Here is a 17,332-nt window from a genome sequence, read left to right on the forward strand (position 1 = left end):
TTTTTCTTTTCTAAATTGTGCCTTTGGTGTCAAATGAGAAATCTTTGCTTCACCCAACATCACAGATTTTTCTCCTGTGTTTTGTTTGAGAAGTTTTATAGTTTTAGGTTCTACGATTAGGCCTATGATCCATTTTAAGTTATTACGTTTTTTAATATGGTATGAGGTAAGGGTCCAAGTTAAATTTTTGGCATAATACCTAGTCCTGTCAGAACCATTTGTTGAAGACTATTCTTTCTGCACTGAATCTATTCTTTTTGCATCTTTGAATCTTATCAATTGAGTATAGATGAGTGAGTCTCTTTCTGAGCTGTTTTGTTCCTTTGATCTTTGTTCCATCTCCTGTCTTTCTCCCCCTTTGGCTGCTCTGTACAGCATGTGGGATTTCAGTTCCCTGACTAAGGATAGAACGCATGCCCCTTGCAGTGGAAGCATGGAGTCCCAACCACTAGAGCGCCAGGGATATGTCTCCATTGTCTCTCTTGATGCCAGTGCTACACTATCTTTATGGCTGTTTTTTATAGTCAGTCTTAAAATTGTAATGTAAGGCTTCCAACTTGGTTCTTTTCTTTTTTCAAAGTCGTTTTACCTAGTCTTTTGCATTCCATGTCAATTTTAGAATCACAGTGTGTGTCTGTGTATGTGCGCACATACATACATAAATGTTTTATTAATAATAAGGAAATTAGGAGCAAGATCAATTCCAGAAATATGTATTGAATGCCTAGTATATGGTGATGGTTTAGTTGCTCAGTCATGTCTGACTCTTGTGACCCCATGGACTGTAGCCCCCCAGGCTCCTCTGTCCATGGGATTTTTTAGGCAAGAGTACTGGAGTAGGGTGCCATTTCCTTCTCCAGGGGATCTTCCTGACCAGGGATCAAACCTGTGTCTCCTGCGCTGCAGGTAGTCTACTGCATTGCAGGCAGATTCTTTACCTGCTGAACCACCAGGGAAGCCCAGTATACATTTAGAAACAAGACAGAAATAAGACAGCGGGAAGATTATAATGGGTATGAAGTAAGATTGCTTTTGTGAAAGTCAGTAATCACTCTTTTTCCATTGAAGACAAATTTAAACTGTCCTGACAGAATTTCAGATTTCAAGTCTGTAAGACAAATGATTCTCATCTCTGTTTATAAAGGAAGTTCCGAAGCCAATAGAAGGTTTAAGAGAAGTACTTTTTAATTTGCCAGAACTGTGGTATGTTCAAAGGAAGGATATGAATCACTACAATCAGAAGGTTTATAAATTGGCTGGGGATAACTAGGTAAAATAGAGTGGGGTGAGAACTAACTTTATGGGGATTTACAGGGGCCTTCCCGGGAGTAAGGCAGATTATAGAGAGAATAGCATGCTGGCAGCATCATACATTGCTTGAGGATATGTAAACTGGTACAGCTTCTGTAGAGAGAACTTGGGCAACATTCCCTGACAGCTCAGTTGGTAAAAAAATCCACTGCAATGCAGGAGACCCTGGTTCGATTCCTGGGTCGGGAAGATCCCCTGGAGAAGGGAAAGGCTACCCACTCCAGTATTCTGGCCTGGAGAATTACATGGAGTATCCATGGGGTTGCAGAGTCCATGGGGTCACAAACAGTTGGACATGACTGAGCGACTTTCACTATCAAAATTATGAACACACATATCCTTTGACCAATAATTTCACTTCTCAGAACTCCTGACACACTGCATACATGTGGAATAATACCCGTTACAAACAGATTATGTCCATCAAGACCTGTGTATATTAGTTTTTCAAAAAGTACTTTTAAAAAGAGCCTCAAGATTATTTTCTGGAGGCTCAGACAATAAAGGATCTGCCTGCAATGCAGGAGACCTGGTTAGATCCCTGTGACAGGAGGATCCCCTGAAGAAGGGAATGGTAACCCATTCAAGTAGTCCTGCCTGGAGAGTTCCATGGACAGAGGAGCATATTTTGGGGGCCTCCCCTGATGGCTCAGATGGTAAAGAATCTGCCTGCAATGCAAGAAACCCAGGTTCAATCCCTGCGTTAGGAGGATCCCCTGGAAAAGGGAATGGCAACCCACTCCGGTATTCTTGCCTGAGGAATTCCATGGACAGAGGAGCCTGGTAGGCTGCATTCTATGGGGTCATAAACAATTGGACACAATTGAGCAGCTAAGACTTCTGCAGGATTGTTAGTTGTCAGTAGATTCTTGAGCAGTGTGTATCATAAAAGTATTTCAAGAACCTTAGTAACAGTAAATTTTGGACTGAAAGAGATTAAATGTTGGAGGGAGATTTATTGTCTATACTTAAGGTGATAAAAGGCCTGTCTTGTAGTAATTGACAGTGGAAATGAAGAGAGATATTTTGCACACAAGAAGGAAAAGTCAATAGGATTAGTGACAGGATGAATATAGAGTTAGAAAACAGGGAAGGTCAAAAATGAACTGAAATTGAACCTCAGTTAATGAGGAAATGTCTGGTACATTGACTGTACCAGTATTGTACAAAGTATTGGAAGTACCTTTAGCAGACAGCAAGGGGGTGGGTTTTTCTTTTGCCTCTTCATTGTTCACATATCTATTTCCAGGTTTGCTGCATCACATCTTATACCTACTGGCCATAGACCTTTGGAGACAGGACAGCTGCAAAACATACCTGCGTTAGGGCCTGCCTGATATCCTGGCACTAGGAGAGACTAGGTGCTCTCTAAAGTCCTGCTAACTCTCAGCTTCTGAGAAGTTAAGACTTAGGAAGAGTAACCAGTTGTTGCTGTGTGACAGGTCTGAGCTCTAGTTGTGGATGAAGGCTGGACTTCAGGTTCAGGGGCTCATCAGCTAGACCAGCGTGCCTCTTTGTGCTGGTTCTTTTACCTGAGGCAGTCTAGGTAATAAACCAGAATACACAGTGAACACTAAATACCTCTTAACAGAGTGACCTGAATTTAACTAAACCCAGAAAAACCAAACATATACAGAGGTTCACCAGTTAAAAATACATAGTCATGGGGGAAGAAGTGCTGAAAAGACCCTGAAGGAATCACAATGGGAGGAAAGAGTCAGGACCTGTGTTTTCAGGACCTGTTTCCTGGGTTGATGGGTAACTTGGAATTAATGAACTACCTGGACATCAGCTTCCTAGATGAGCAAATGATCCTGGATCCCTCTCAAGGGACCTTACATATCTGAAACCTATATTTCTCAGTCTCACTGATGCAGAGATGTAGAAGTTGCTCAGTCATATGCGACTGTTTGCAGTCCCACGGTCTGTAGCCTACCAGGCTCCTCTGTCTGTGGAATTTCCCAGACAAGAGTACTGGAGTGGGTTGCCATTTCTTTCTCCAGGGGACCTTCCCAACCCAGGGATCGAACCCAGGTCTCCCACAGGCAGACACTTTACCCTCTGAGCCACCAGGGAAGCCCATAGAGATGTAGACGTTAGAATTTTATTACCAGGAGCTTCATACTTTAAAAGTATCAGTTCAGTTCGGTCGCTCAGTCGTGTCCAACTCTTTGCGACCTCATGGACAGCAGCACACCAGGCTTCCCTGTCCTTCACCAACTCACAGAGTTTGCTCCAACTCATGTGCATCGAGTCGGTGATGCCATCCAACCATCTTATCTTCTGTCGTCCCCTTCTCCTCCTGCCTTCAGTCTTTCCCAGCATCAGGGTCTTTTATACTGAGTCATTTCTTCGTATCATGTGGCCAAAGTATTGGGGTTTCAGCTTCAGCATCAGTCCTTCCAGTGAATATTCAGGACTGGTTTGATCTCCTTGCAGTCCGAGGGACCATCAAGAGCCTTCTCCAACACCACAGTTCAAAAGCATCAATTCTTCAGTGCTCAGCCTTCTTTATGGTCCAACTCTCACATCCATACATGACTACTGGAAAAACCATAGCTTTGACTAGATGGACCTTTGTTGGCAAAATAATGTCTCTGCTTTTGAATACGCTCTCTAGTTTTGTCTTAGCTTTTCTTCCAAGGAGCAAGCATCTTTTAATTTCATGGCTGCAATCACCATTTGCAGTGATTTTGGAGCCCAAGAAAGTAAGTCTGTCACTGTTTTCATTGTTTCTACATCTGTTTTCCAAGAAGTCATGGAACTGAATGCTATGATCTTTGTTTTTTGAACATTGAGTTTTAAGCTAGCTTTTTCACTGTCCTCTTTCACTTTCATCAAGAGGCTGATCCTCTTCACTTTCTGCCATAAGGGTGGTGTCATCTGCATATATGAGGTTATTGATATTTGTCCCGGTAGTCTTGATTCCAGCTTGTGCTTCATCCAACCCGGCATTTCACATGATGTACTCTGCATATAAGTTAAATAAACAGGATGATAATATACAGCCTTGATGTACTCCTTTCCCTGTTAGAAACCAGTCTGTTGTTCCATGTCCAGTTCTAACTTGCTTCTTGACCTGCATACAGTTTTCTCAGGAGGCAGGTAAGGTGGTCTGGTATTCCCATCTCTTGAAGGATTTTGCAGTTTGTTGTGATCCACACAGTCAAAGGCTTTGGTGTAATCAGTAAAGCAGAAGTAGATTCAGAAGTAGTCCCAGAAGTTTTTCTGGAACTCTCTTGCTGTTTCGATGGTTCAATGGATGTTGGCAATTTGATCTCTGGTGCCTCTACTTTTTCTAAATCCAGCCTGAACATCTGGAAGTTGTCAGTTCACGTACTGTTGAAGCCTGGCTTGAAGAATTTTGAGCATTACTTTGTTAGCATGTAAGATGAGTGTAATTGTGTGGTAGTTTGAGCATTCTTTGGCATTGCCTTTCTTTGGGATTGCAATGAAAACTGACCTTTTTCAGTCCTGTGGCCACTGCTGAGTTTTCCAAATTTGCTGGCATATTGAGTGTAGCATTTTAACGGCATCATCCTTTAGGATGATGACTGAGCCACAGAGACTGAGGCAGACCAGCCTTTGAAAGTATAAGGTTATAGTTTTTGTTTAGATTCTCATTCAGAGCCTTATTTAAATAGTTGAACTGAAGTTCAAATACTTTAACCAGGAATATCAAAAGAACAGCTAACAGATGTAAAACTAAACAGAAAGGATAGGGAATCACTCATTCTCTTCCAGATTTGGGAGGCAGGCTTCTTCATTTACCATCTTACCTGTAAGTTCCATTGGCACAATTCTTGGTATGAAAGTAGGGTGTTCGCTCTTGTTTTCCAGGGAACTAATTTCTGTACTGTATATATTTGACATTTTCCTATCATTTTTGTCTGAAAGGCCCACAAAAATGCCTTGTGTATACATGGGATTTAGAAAGAGAGGGCTAAAGTTGATCTATTCCAATAGCTGCAGAAACCTCTGCAAATTAAACCTAAAATCTCCTATGTTCCTATAACAAGATATATCCAAAGTTTTTTCTACAGTGTAGAGTCCTTTGAGCTAAAAATCTATTTACTGGCTATTTTCATTAGCTATGAAGTCATAATTATGGTGCCAGGAATTAAAGCTATAGGACAGAGAGAAAGTATAACTGAACAGATTTCATTTATTAAACAAAGAGACTTTGGTATGGTTTTGTATTGAGGTTTAGATTTAAAGATAATTAAGATCTTTTCAGGAGCTGGTGCAGTATTTAAGGGAGAGATGAGTAAACAGAAGCTTCAGGAAGAGATTTTTGAGAACAGAGGTTTCAGTTGATTGCATCATGAATTTTGAGGTCAATAGCAAATGAATTCCCAAGTATTTCCAAATCCTATGGGTGTAGACAAGAGAACATTTGAGACACTAGACGTATTTGATGTGCATTCTCTTTAGTGCTCTTGGCTCCTGTCATTTCCATGCCAGATTTCCTGTTACATTTGTTATTTTTTTCAACCAGGCAAGAGTCCATTTTGAAATCTGTTCTTGTTTAATATAAGTGCTGATATTAAGACAAATGTATCACTAGTTTTGTAGCTCATGGTGGGCAAAGCTGGGACTTAAACCAGGTCTTCCAACACCCAGCCACCACAGCACATGAATACTGTGTGTATTGCATGCTGACTGTTTTACAGCTCCATGATGGATGCTGCTCGGAGGGGAAACTTAAATCAGTCATTAGTCTCTATTGATAAAAGCCCAGGCAGAGTTTTGATGGGAGGGACATCCCAATTATTTGTTAAAATGAGAACTTTGTGGAATTTGTACATATAGATCGTTATAATCCTCCATTTGCTGACTTAATAGCGGGTAGTAACCGGTCACGTGTGTGGCACACTTCACGGTGTTTTTAGACTCAACCATGATGAACTGCTGCTTTCTGAATGTGCTCTCTACTCTGTTGTCTTTGCCCCTGTTTTTCCCTCCATTCTCCATCTCATCCTGCAACAGCCTGTCTGTCAAGATCTGTCCTAAATCCTGCTGCGTCCATAAACTTGCTCTGATCTTCATCGTTTGTGATTTCTCTGACCCCTTCTATAGAATGTTCTTTTATCTTTTCAGGAGTGCTTATTTAGTTTTTTTGTTGTTGTTGTTTTTGATTAATCAAAGATATGTTCTTATTTTTCTTTACTTAAGAAACAGTATAATATATTAGGTAAGAACATGACCTCTCTGGAGCCAGTCTGTCTGAGTTTGAATACAGCTGTCTATGAACTGTATGATTTGGTGACTTACATTCTCTGTCCCTCAGTTTCTTCATCCACAAAATGGGGATTAAAATAGTGCCTGTGATTTAAGATAAGTGTATGAGACTTGAAGAAGTGAATACATTCTGAGGTCCTTAGAACAATCTTGGGACAGAGAAGGTTGATGTTCAATTAACTAGGCTTTAGTGTTGGTTTCACTCAATTGCAGCATCTTGAAGAACAGGAACTGTCTCTTTCCCATACTTCTCTCCTTAGGGAAAATGTACTTTGACTCTAGTTTAGATTTCTAAGGTTAATATTCTCCCTCCATCTTCACCACTGTCACCCCCAAGGACATCAAGGTAAAAAGATTATCATGGCTCAGGGATAGGGAGGAATAGATGCTTACAGGAGTATCTGTGAACAAACAGGAGTAGTTATACACCCAGATTGAAAGGACATCACATTTTTTGGAAAGCTGTCTGACCCTAAAATAGGAAGGGCTCATATATATACCCATATTGCTTAAGCTTTACAGCAACTGAAACCAGAAGAGGGCAGCAGAAAGTCACCTGCTTCCCATCTGTGGTGACAAGGAGCCACCTAAAGAAGGTGATTTCCCATTAGGGACAACCTGCACCAAAACTGATCTCCGATAAGATGTTATTGAATTGCCAATCAAGATGCAGATTAGACATAAAAAGAGAACTGTGTTCTGAAGGCTGGGAGCATGACAGAAAAACATTAAACAGTGAAATAGAAACTGAGGGACCCCTGCCAATGATTTTAGCTCTGATACCTGTAGTACACAAGAACAGCTCAGAATGGATTAAAGTGCTCAATGTTGTCAGCGTTCTCCATTCTTTATTTTGTTTTATTTTACTGTTTTTTTCTCCCCCCCAGCAGTGGAAACTTAGAGTTTCTCTTTATGTAGTCTGTTATTATATGGAAAACCAGGCTAACCCCTGTGGCCTTACAGGATAGGTTAGAACATGAAAAATTTGCCATATTTTTGAAAGTATATTTTGCTTATGAAAAAATTACATACTTTTTTCAGTTTTTATGGGGAAAAAAATCACTCACTTATTAATGTGCTTCCTACCACACTTTGCTACACCTTTCATTTTATTTGTTTTAAAATACTTAGCACTAACTCAGCTTTCAGCTATAAATTCAGTGTAATTCCAACTAAAGTCTCAGCAAAATTTTTTTTGGAACCTGAGACGATCCTAAAATTCAGTGAAAGAGTAAAGGGCCAAAAATACTAAGACACCTTTAAGGAGATTAAAGATAAAATTATTGCTTTTCAAGGTAGATAACAAGAATTAGTAGGAAGCTACAATAAATAAGAATGAGATGTTGGATTAGACTTAGATAAACAGACTGGTACAACAGAATAGAGAGCCCAGAAATGTATTTGTACACATGGAAACTTGAGGTGTTTTATATGTATCACAGGAGAAGGACTAGTTAATAAATGGCATTTGAACAATTGATTATATGAAAAAAAGTTAATCTCAAAACATAAGTGCACACACATTTTTTTAAAGCTAGTTTAAAACTTAAATGGAAAAAGCAAAATATAAAGCTTCCATAAAAAAGTATAGGAACATATTAATATTTGTATGACTTTTTTGAATAAGACAAAAATACTGATAAGAGATTGATGAATTTTAATGAATTAAAATTGTAAAGTTCTATATCACAAGATATATATATATATAGCTATATATAGCTATATATAGCTATAGCAAATTAAAAGACAAACCAAAGACAAGGAAAAAACTCAAAATGTGTGTAACTGGCAAAAATGAGAATACATCTATAGATCGATAAGGTAAGAAGATAATAGAGAAATGGGTAGAGGGTATTAATCCGCAATTCACAGACTAAAAAATCCAAGTGGGCATTAAATATATGAAAAGGTGCTCACTGATTATTAATTCTGTTGCAGATTAAAATGCTACATATTCTCACACTTATCAAATGTGAAAATGAAGAGTTTTAACACTATTAATTGTGTCAAAGAAAAGGAGCAATGGGAACTGACTGACGACTAGTGAGAGTTAAAGTCGTATAGCACCGTAAAGAGCAGATTGGCAACGTAAGGTGGAAGTGAGGATGGCATGGTCTTCTCAGGATTTCAGTAGTTTGATTGGACTTGCGTTAATTTTACAGATACAATAACATGGAACATTGCTTCCTTTATTTAGCACTTCTCTTTCAGTAAACTTTAAAAATAATTTTATTTGTTTATTGATGACTGTGCTGGGTCTTTGTTGCTGTGCGGGCCTCTTCTCTAGCTGGGGCGAGCAGGGGCTGCTCTCTAGGTGTGGTGTGAGGGCTTCCCATTGCGGTGGCTTCTCTCGTTTCGGAGCACAGGCGCTCGGGCACAGAGACTTCAGCAGTTGCAGCTCCCAGGCTCTGAGCACAGGCTTGATGGTTGTGGCGCATGGGCTCACTTGCTCTGCAGCACGTGGGATCTTCCCAGAGCAGGAACTGAACTTGTCTCCTGCATTGGCAGGCGGATTGTCTACCACTGCGCCACTAGGGAAGCCTTGATGATTTTCTAATTGCATCATTCTGTCTGTATTTCAGTTAGCATTCTCTTGTAAGAAAGAACTTGTTCTTTCCCTTCATTTATGTATGTATTCATTTATTTCTATCATAAGGGCTCTTGACTGTATTTTACTCAGTTCTGATCCATTACTTAGTAATATTTCGATTGCCAATTGTCCCAGATTTGGTCAGTAGGAGACCATCTCTCTTGTGTTGTTCTGTTACGTCTCTGTCGTTCTTTGAGCATTTTCTTATTTTCTACCACAGGAAGATATTGTAGTCTCATCTTATACTTTACCTGCCCCACTCCTGGAATTAGCCAATTTGCTAGAGTCCTGGTTCTTTTTAGAGTAGAGTGGTATTCAGAAGTCAGTATCTGGACGTCAGCTGTGCTCATTGCTATTGGAGTGTCATTGTACCCAGGGATTCTCGGTGGTCACAGCTAGAAAATCAATCTATCCAAGTCTAACAATTCAGCTTTCATTTTGGTCTTATCCTTTACCTTATTTTGTAGCTCCCTTCTGACAATAAATAATCCTGTTCTCATTATTAGTTATTGGAGATGTTTTGCAGATATTTTCTCCTAATATAAGCTTTTCTCTTTAGTTTCTTAAAGGTGAGCTTTGATGAACAGACATTTTTAATTTTGATGAAATCTAATTTGGCAGTTTCCCGTGGTTATTGTTTTCTGTGTTCTAAGTAGTATTGCCTGTCCCTTGTCATAGATACTCTTCTGTTTTCTTCTTAAAAACATTGTAGTTTTAAATTTAAGTCACAATTTAATTTTATATCTCTAACTGATTCTTTGTATGGTATGAGATAAGTGTAAGCATTCATTTTTTCCATATGAATTTTTCTGTTTTCTCTCTTCTTTTCCATTGATTTGTCTAATTGATTCAGATGCTAATATCACATTCTTAATTACGTGTCCTGAAGCCAGGGACTGTGAGTCCTTCAACTTTGTTCTTTTTTCAATATTATTATGGTTATTTAGGTTCTTTACTTTCCATATACTAGAATTAGATTGTCAGTTTCTGTTACACAGAATTCCTGCTGAAATTCTGATCGGGATTTTGTTAAATCTATGGTCAGCAATATGCTTGTTGTTGTTCAGTCAGAGTTGTGTCTGACTGCGGCCCCATGAACTGCAGCACGCCAGGCTTCTCTGTCCATCACTATCTGCCTAAGTTTGCTCAAACTCATGTCCCTTGAGTCAGTGATACGATCCACCCATCTCATCTTCCGTCGCCCTCTTCTCTTCTTAGCTTCAGTTTTTCCCAGCATCAGGGTCTTTTCCAATACTGTTTCTACAAATATAGAGGCTGTCATATGGATTATCTTCTCCATTCTGTTATAGTACTGAATTACTCTGATTCTTTTTTAAATGTTAATCCACCTAGCATTCTTAAGATAAATGCCCAAGAATGTATTGTTTCGATATGTATTTAGTTTATTAATATTTGGTAGACACATTTGTGTCTTTGTTGTCAGTAATACAGGTCTAAATTTCTTTGCTTGTAACATCTTTGTGTGGTTTTAGCATCCGGATTAGATGATGTCATAAAATGTATTGGAAAATATTTTCTCCTTTTATTGTCTGAAATTTTTGTATAAGATTTATATTATTTCTTCCACATTTGAAAGTATTTACCAGTGAAATCATCTGGGCCTGGAGTTTTCTCCTTAAGAAGATTTTAAATTATAAGTTAACATTTTGAACAGATACATAGCTTCTCAATGGAGTTTTATTTTGCATTTTTTTTTTTAAATTGGTGAAGTTGACTTATTCTTACATGTGTAAGTGTTCACATTTCTGTGAACTTACCTTTTATCCTGTCTTTCTGCTGAGTTGTTGGTCTCTTATTGATCTGTAGGCCTCTCGATGTTAGGGAATGACCTTGAATTGATGAATATTTTTCTTATTACTTTTTGGGTTTGTTTTTTAATTGCTTTATTTTATGATAGTTTCTGCTATGTAGACATTTTAATTTTTCATGTAATTCATTTATTTTTATGGCTTTTGCATCAGACTAAGAGTGGCACTCTGTCTCAAGAAATTTTTCCATATTTTCCATCAGTGAATGTATGCTTTTGTTTTTCATGTGTAAATATATAATTCATCTGGAGTTTATTTTGGTTTAATTGTGTGAGGTACAGATTCATACAAACATGGGCCCCCTCACATGCTTAAAGTAAATGGCTTCCTAATTAACCTAATGCCATTTATTGAATAATCTTTTTTTTTTTTTTTTTTTTGCCTAGTGATATAAAATGCTGCCTTATCGTGCCCTAATTTCTTATTTCGGTTTGGCCCTGTGTCTAAACTTTCTGTGTTGTTCCGCTGATCCACCTTTTTATCCAGTAGCATCACATTTGTTTTAATTAAAAGTCCACAATTCTCTCCACCTCTGTTCAACCTCCATTATTCCCTTTTTCCTGTGTTTAACAACCTTATTAACTGAAGTGTCTTTGAAAGACCTTATTTGAATATAAATTCCATCTTTCCTCTCCCTAGTAGAGAGGCTCAAGTGATGGTTGAAAGTCTCAGACATGTGACCAGGACCTCAAAGAGCATTTAGGGCATCTGTGCAAATAAGAAAAAGACTGCCTCTTCTAGGTGGATAAATTAGAGAAAAGGCACCTTTTTCTGAAAGGTGCAACCTTGTACTTGATTACGCAGTTGCTAGGGCTGATTTAGTCCCTGTTCCCACCTTTGGGCCACTTTACAAAACAAAACTGTACGTAACAATCTTGAAATGCACTGCACCATATAAATAATGTAGTCAGTGAAAGAATTAGCAAGAAAGCACGTGCGGATTCCTTCCCCGTCTCCTCCTTCCCATCTGAGCTGTTGGCTCCGGAGCTGGCTAGTTACATCCCTCAGTAACGTGCTTCCTTAAGTGAGAGTGCTGGAGACTGATCACACTGACTCCTGGCCTTCAGGAACACTCAGTCAGATTGGGATGAAGTTGAACAAACCTCTCAAAAGTCCATTTGACTACCCATCAATTGGAGTGAAATTGTGGGTCATCAAAATAAAGGTCAAATTATAATTACTTTTTATCTGTGCAAAAGTGCATTGTTACCTCATTTTTTGTTTATCATCTTAATATGAGAGCCTGTAAACATGAGAGGACAGACACTGATTTTCCCTTCTTTTGTAGATAAAGGATGTAAGCCAGGGGAGAAACTTCTCCAAGGTCAGACAGCTAGTGAGTGACAGCAGATGACCTTGATCTTAAATCTTTTGAAATGCTGATTCCTCCTCTCAGCCTGGAAGAACACTTATTTCCCATATCACCTAATCTCATAAAAGCATTACTTGTTAGCTCCACAAACATCCAGGCACGTTTAAATTTAAATTAACATGAAATTGTGGTGATGTATCTCATCCTCCTGAAAGTACACTCTCATATATCAGGCTCGGTATTCATATCACCTTCCATAGTGGTGCCAAAGCACTTGCCTTCCTATTCAGAAACACTCATGGGGTAAAGAGGATACTAGAATCTTCTTAGGGACAGAGGCAAAAGTTGCCCAGTATTTGTTTTGACTTGCTAGTATTTGTTTCTGTAAGCCTCTGGGCTTTGAGAAAATTGAAAGAAAGAATGATTTTTATATTCTGTTGTAGTCCAGTGATAAACTGTCATGTTTATGATTCCAGAATTTTATTACATTTTAAGAAGCTTCCTTTTAGATCTCTTTCCAACGTAAAAAGAACATTTAACTCTGAATTGAATATAGGTTTGAAAAACAATTCGGGAAACTCCTGAGGCTAGTTTACATGCCCATGTTAGTTGAGGTTGGAATCACCGTGAAAGTAAGTATTAATGCTTCTGTGTAATTTTTTTTCCTCTCTCTTTTCTAGGTATTACTTTTCTTTGCAGAGTGTAATCATTTAGGCTCTACTGTTAGATCTTTTTGGCCAAGTGCTTGGTAGTGATTCACATGGTTGACCTGGATATTTATTTGGAGAGTGGCATCTGAGCGCTTTATTTTTTTAAGATCTTGGTATCTTATTACTGCAATATACTACAGATTCTTTTTAATTTGTTTTGATATCTGCATCTTTGGCAGCAGTACATTTGATTTTGACTGCAGACATTTTTGACTTTGGACAAACTGTGCTTCTGGAGAAAAACCAATCTAAGGTGAACTTTTTAAGGATAATGACTCTGTCTCATTTGATTTTGTATCTCCAGCACTTACCTGTGCCTGGAACATAGTTGAGCCTCAATAAGTATTTGCTGAATAAAATCCAAATCAAATTAATGTCATTTAAAACTCTGAACTACAGACACTTTGTCTTCCTCTGAACGCATTGTTTGAGCAAGTAAGGACATATATTCAGGCAATTACAAATAAATTTCATTATGAAACAGAATATCAGTGTGGGAAAGTGGTGCGGGTTAACAGCCCTGGACTGCGAGTTCCGTGTGGGTCCATCAAAATGATTTTTATGTTCTGATCCTTGTCAGGTCAGCTAGCCTTGCTGACTTCAGTTTTCTCATCTTTAAAGACAAAATCATGTAAAGCAACTATACTCCAGTAAAAATTAAGGAGTACAAAAATTTTTTTAAAGTCATGTAGGAATCACTCAGCTCATATGTATAGAAATGCTTTGGAGACATTAACGCATTCTGTAGGTACAAAGGGACACCAGTGTCCAGATGGCTTTCCCTAGAGCTCTGAGCCCTGCTTTGAGAAGGTTTGGGGGCCCTTTGGGCTTACATTTCAGCATGTTTTCTACTGTGAGGAAAGGTTCATGAACCTGATGGTAACACATAGCACATTTCTGACTCCTTTTTTGCTGTAGGAGTTCCTTCTCCTGTAGTTCAGTAACATTTTCTTTGTCATTTCTCTGCCTGTAGCTAGGAGCTAAGTTGGCAGCAGATTCATAGAACACGAGAAGACACATGGTGCCACTCTGGGGACGTTCTTTCAAATCCAGGCCACGGGAAGTTGCTGTTCCGCCTCTTTTTTGGGGCAGCCATGTGTATACTCCATCTCGGGGTCTTCGAGGGAAGCTGATACAGCTCCTCCTCTGTCACATCAGGAGCAGGTCAGAAAAGGAAGGTGTGGGTCTTCCAAGTAGGAGGTGGCGGCATTGTGGATATCTAATTTTCTAGCTGCAGTGTCTTTTCAACTCTGTGAGAATAATAGGTCAGTCTGTATCCTCTCTCAAATTTTCACTCTCTTCTACTGTTCTTCAAGATGTACTTTTAATATCCTCGCATCTGTGGTTCACTTTTTAGCTTCTTCACCAGCGCCTCTTCTCCCTTCACATTCTGTGCCCTCTTCTCTTTGTTCTGTGGAATATCGTCCTATATCAAGCTCTAACCTGTTTCCTATTTCTGCTGTTTATATTCAAATTTTGTTCATGGCCAACTTTCAAAGAAGAGAAAATATTATTAACAAATTTCAAATTAGAATCCTGCTTTCACTTTAATAGTCTAATCATTAGTTTAAAATAAGATATTTGACCTTAGTTAAATTCATAAATATTATAGTCTACTTGAAGTCATATTCTTAGTTTTTATAACAGAATCAGGCCTCTTTTCCAATTAAGACACTGAATAGTGCTGTGTTTTACAAGTTGTATTCATGGCTCCTTCGATTTGCAATTCCCAGTTGTAAAATAGAGATCATCATCCACTTATTTTATGACTCGATGAAGTGTCTGTCCAAGTAAACTTTATTAAGGTGATAAAACTGTGTGACTCATATATTCTCATAGTCATCAGTAGATCTACTATCCTATACTAGATGTGAAGTTAGAAGAGGAATAAAATGATTACCCAAGCCTTTCTACCCACTAAGGGTCATTCCTCTTCTTCGTGCCACATATTTCAAAAATAGCCCAGACTGTTTGTATACTTTGGTTCCAACCTAATTTTCCAGCCAGGTATCACTAATCCCTAACATATAGCCTACATTTATGGAATTAACTTTCCTGGCTCATTCAGTTTTGCTTAATGAGTACTGATTGTATTTGATCTGTAAATTGGACCCTGCTCTTGCCCTAGGCATTCACTTTTAAATGTCTGCCAGATCCCAAGTGTTCAAACTCCATGATGCCATTTCAGATCACTCCAGCCAGTAGTAACCCTTGACTTGCCCACTGGTAGAAGTTAGCTTGCATCACTCAGGTCACACTGGTCACACGGGACCTAGCTCTGTGATATTATCAATTTGTTGAGATTGTCTGCATTTTGAGTACATCTTGTCTAATAAAACTTGATAATTAACAAAAGACCTTAAAAAGTATTCTACATGTAATAAGTGTTCAGTAATTGCCTATTAAATAATTGAGTATCTGTACCTCTTCTTTCATGAAATCTTACCTTGATCTTAAGCTGCAAGATGAGAGTCATTTTTTTTGCAGTTCTCACAAAGAAGTGCCCTGAATTTCATTTCTGAGCTCTCCTCACAGTCTAGTTGCTATTCCATCTTACAATTCTTTTCTTCTCAAAGCCAGCCACCTACCTTGCTTTTGCCGTTGTCTGACTAACTTCTAAGTCCATCCATGTTGCTGCATGGAATGTTATTTCTTTTTTATGGTTAAGTAATATTCAGTTGCTTATATGTACCACATCTTTATCCATTCCTCGATGGGTTTCTTCTTTGTCTTGGCTGCCGTAAATATTGCTGCAGTGAACATTGGGGTACATGTATCTTTTCATATTATGACTTTCTCTGGATGTATGCCCAGGAGTGGGGTTGCTAGGTCATATGGTAGTTCTCTTTTTAGCTTTTTAAGGAACTTCCATAGTGTTCTCCATAGTGACTGTACAAATTTACGTTCCTACCAACAGTGTAGGAGGGTTCTCTCTTCTCCAGTGTTTATTATTTGTAAACTTTTTGGTGATGGCCATTCCGATCATGTGTGGGGTGATTCTTCATTGTAGTTTTGATTTGCATTTCTCTGATAATTGGTGCTGTTGAGCATCTTTTCATGTGCTTTTTGGCCATCTGTATGTCTTCTTTGGAGAAATGTCTATTTAGATCTTCTGTCCTTTTTTTTTTATTGGGTTGTGGTTTTTTGGTTTTTGTTTTTTTGTATTGAGCTGCATGAGCTATTTGTATATTTTGGAGATTAAACCCTGTTGGTCACTTTGTAAGTGTCTCCTATTCTGTGGGTTGTTTTGTTGACGGTTTCCTTTGCTGTGCAGAAGGTTTTAAGTTTAACTAGATCCCATTTGTTTATTTTTGTTTTTATGTTGTTTATTCTAGGTGGTGGATCAAGAAGGATATCACTGTGATTTAGGTCAAAAGATATTTTCCTCTATGAGTTTTGTAGTGTCCAGCCTTGCATTTAGGTCTTTGATCCTTTTGAGTTTATTTTTGTGTATCGTGTTAGAGATTGTTCCAGTTTCAGTATGTTATTTGCATCTGTTCAGTTTTCCCAGCACCACTTATTGAAGAGACTGTCTTTTCTCCATTGTATATTTTTGCTTTCTTGTCATAGATTAGTTGGCCACAGGTGTGTGGATTTATTTCTGGGCTTCCTATTCTGTTCCATTGATCTCTATTTCTGTTTTCTTGTGCCAGTATCATGCTGTTTTCATTACTGTATTTTTGTCATATAGCTGAGGTGTCAGGGAGTCTGAGTCCTCCAGTTCCATTTTTCTTTCTCAAGATGGCTTTGGGTATAAGGGTCTTTTGTGTTTCCACATAAATTTTAAAAGTTTTTGCTCTCTTTCTGTGAAAAATGCCATTGGTAATTTGATAGGGATTGCATTGAATCTGTATGTTGCCTTAGGTAGTATCATCATTTTGACAGTGTTGATTCTTTCAGTCCAAGAAAATGATACATCCTCCCATCGGGTTTCTGTCATCTTCAGTTTCTTAGAGTTTTCAGAGTAAAGGTATTTTGTCTCATAAGTAGGTTTATCCCTAGGTATTTTATTCTTTTTGATGCAGTGGTAATTGGGATTGTTTCCTTAATGTCTCTTTCTGATCTTTCATTGTTTGTGTACAGCAGTGCAAGTACTTTCTGTGTATTAATTTTGTATCCTGCAACTTTACCAAATTCACTGAGGAGCACTAGTAGTTTTCTGGTAACATCTGTAGGATTTTCTGTGTATAGTATCATGTCATCTGCAAAGAGTGACTGTTTTACTTCTTTTTTTTCAACTTGGGTTTGTTTTATTTCTTCTCTGATTGCCTTGGCTAGAACTTTCAAAACTATTTTGAGTAAAAGTGGTGAGAGTAGAGATCATAAAGCAGCCTTCCTT

At 38.4% G+C, this 17,332-nt stretch overlaps 1 protein-coding gene across 4 annotated transcripts in view; it reads left to right on the top strand.

The window, feature by feature from the left end:
• The window catches only part of MRPS27 (mitochondrial ribosomal protein S27), a 103,966-nt gene that overhangs the window by 39,612 nt on the left and 47,022 nt on the right, over positions 1-17,332 (top strand).

This window comes from Bos taurus, chromosome 20 (genome assembly GCF_002263795.3).
Source record: "Bos taurus isolate L1 Dominette 01449 registration number 42190680 breed Hereford chromosome 20, ARS-UCD2.0, whole genome shotgun sequence".
In the NCBI taxonomy this organism is placed as follows: domain Eukaryota; kingdom Metazoa; phylum Chordata; class Mammalia; order Artiodactyla; family Bovidae; genus Bos; species Bos taurus.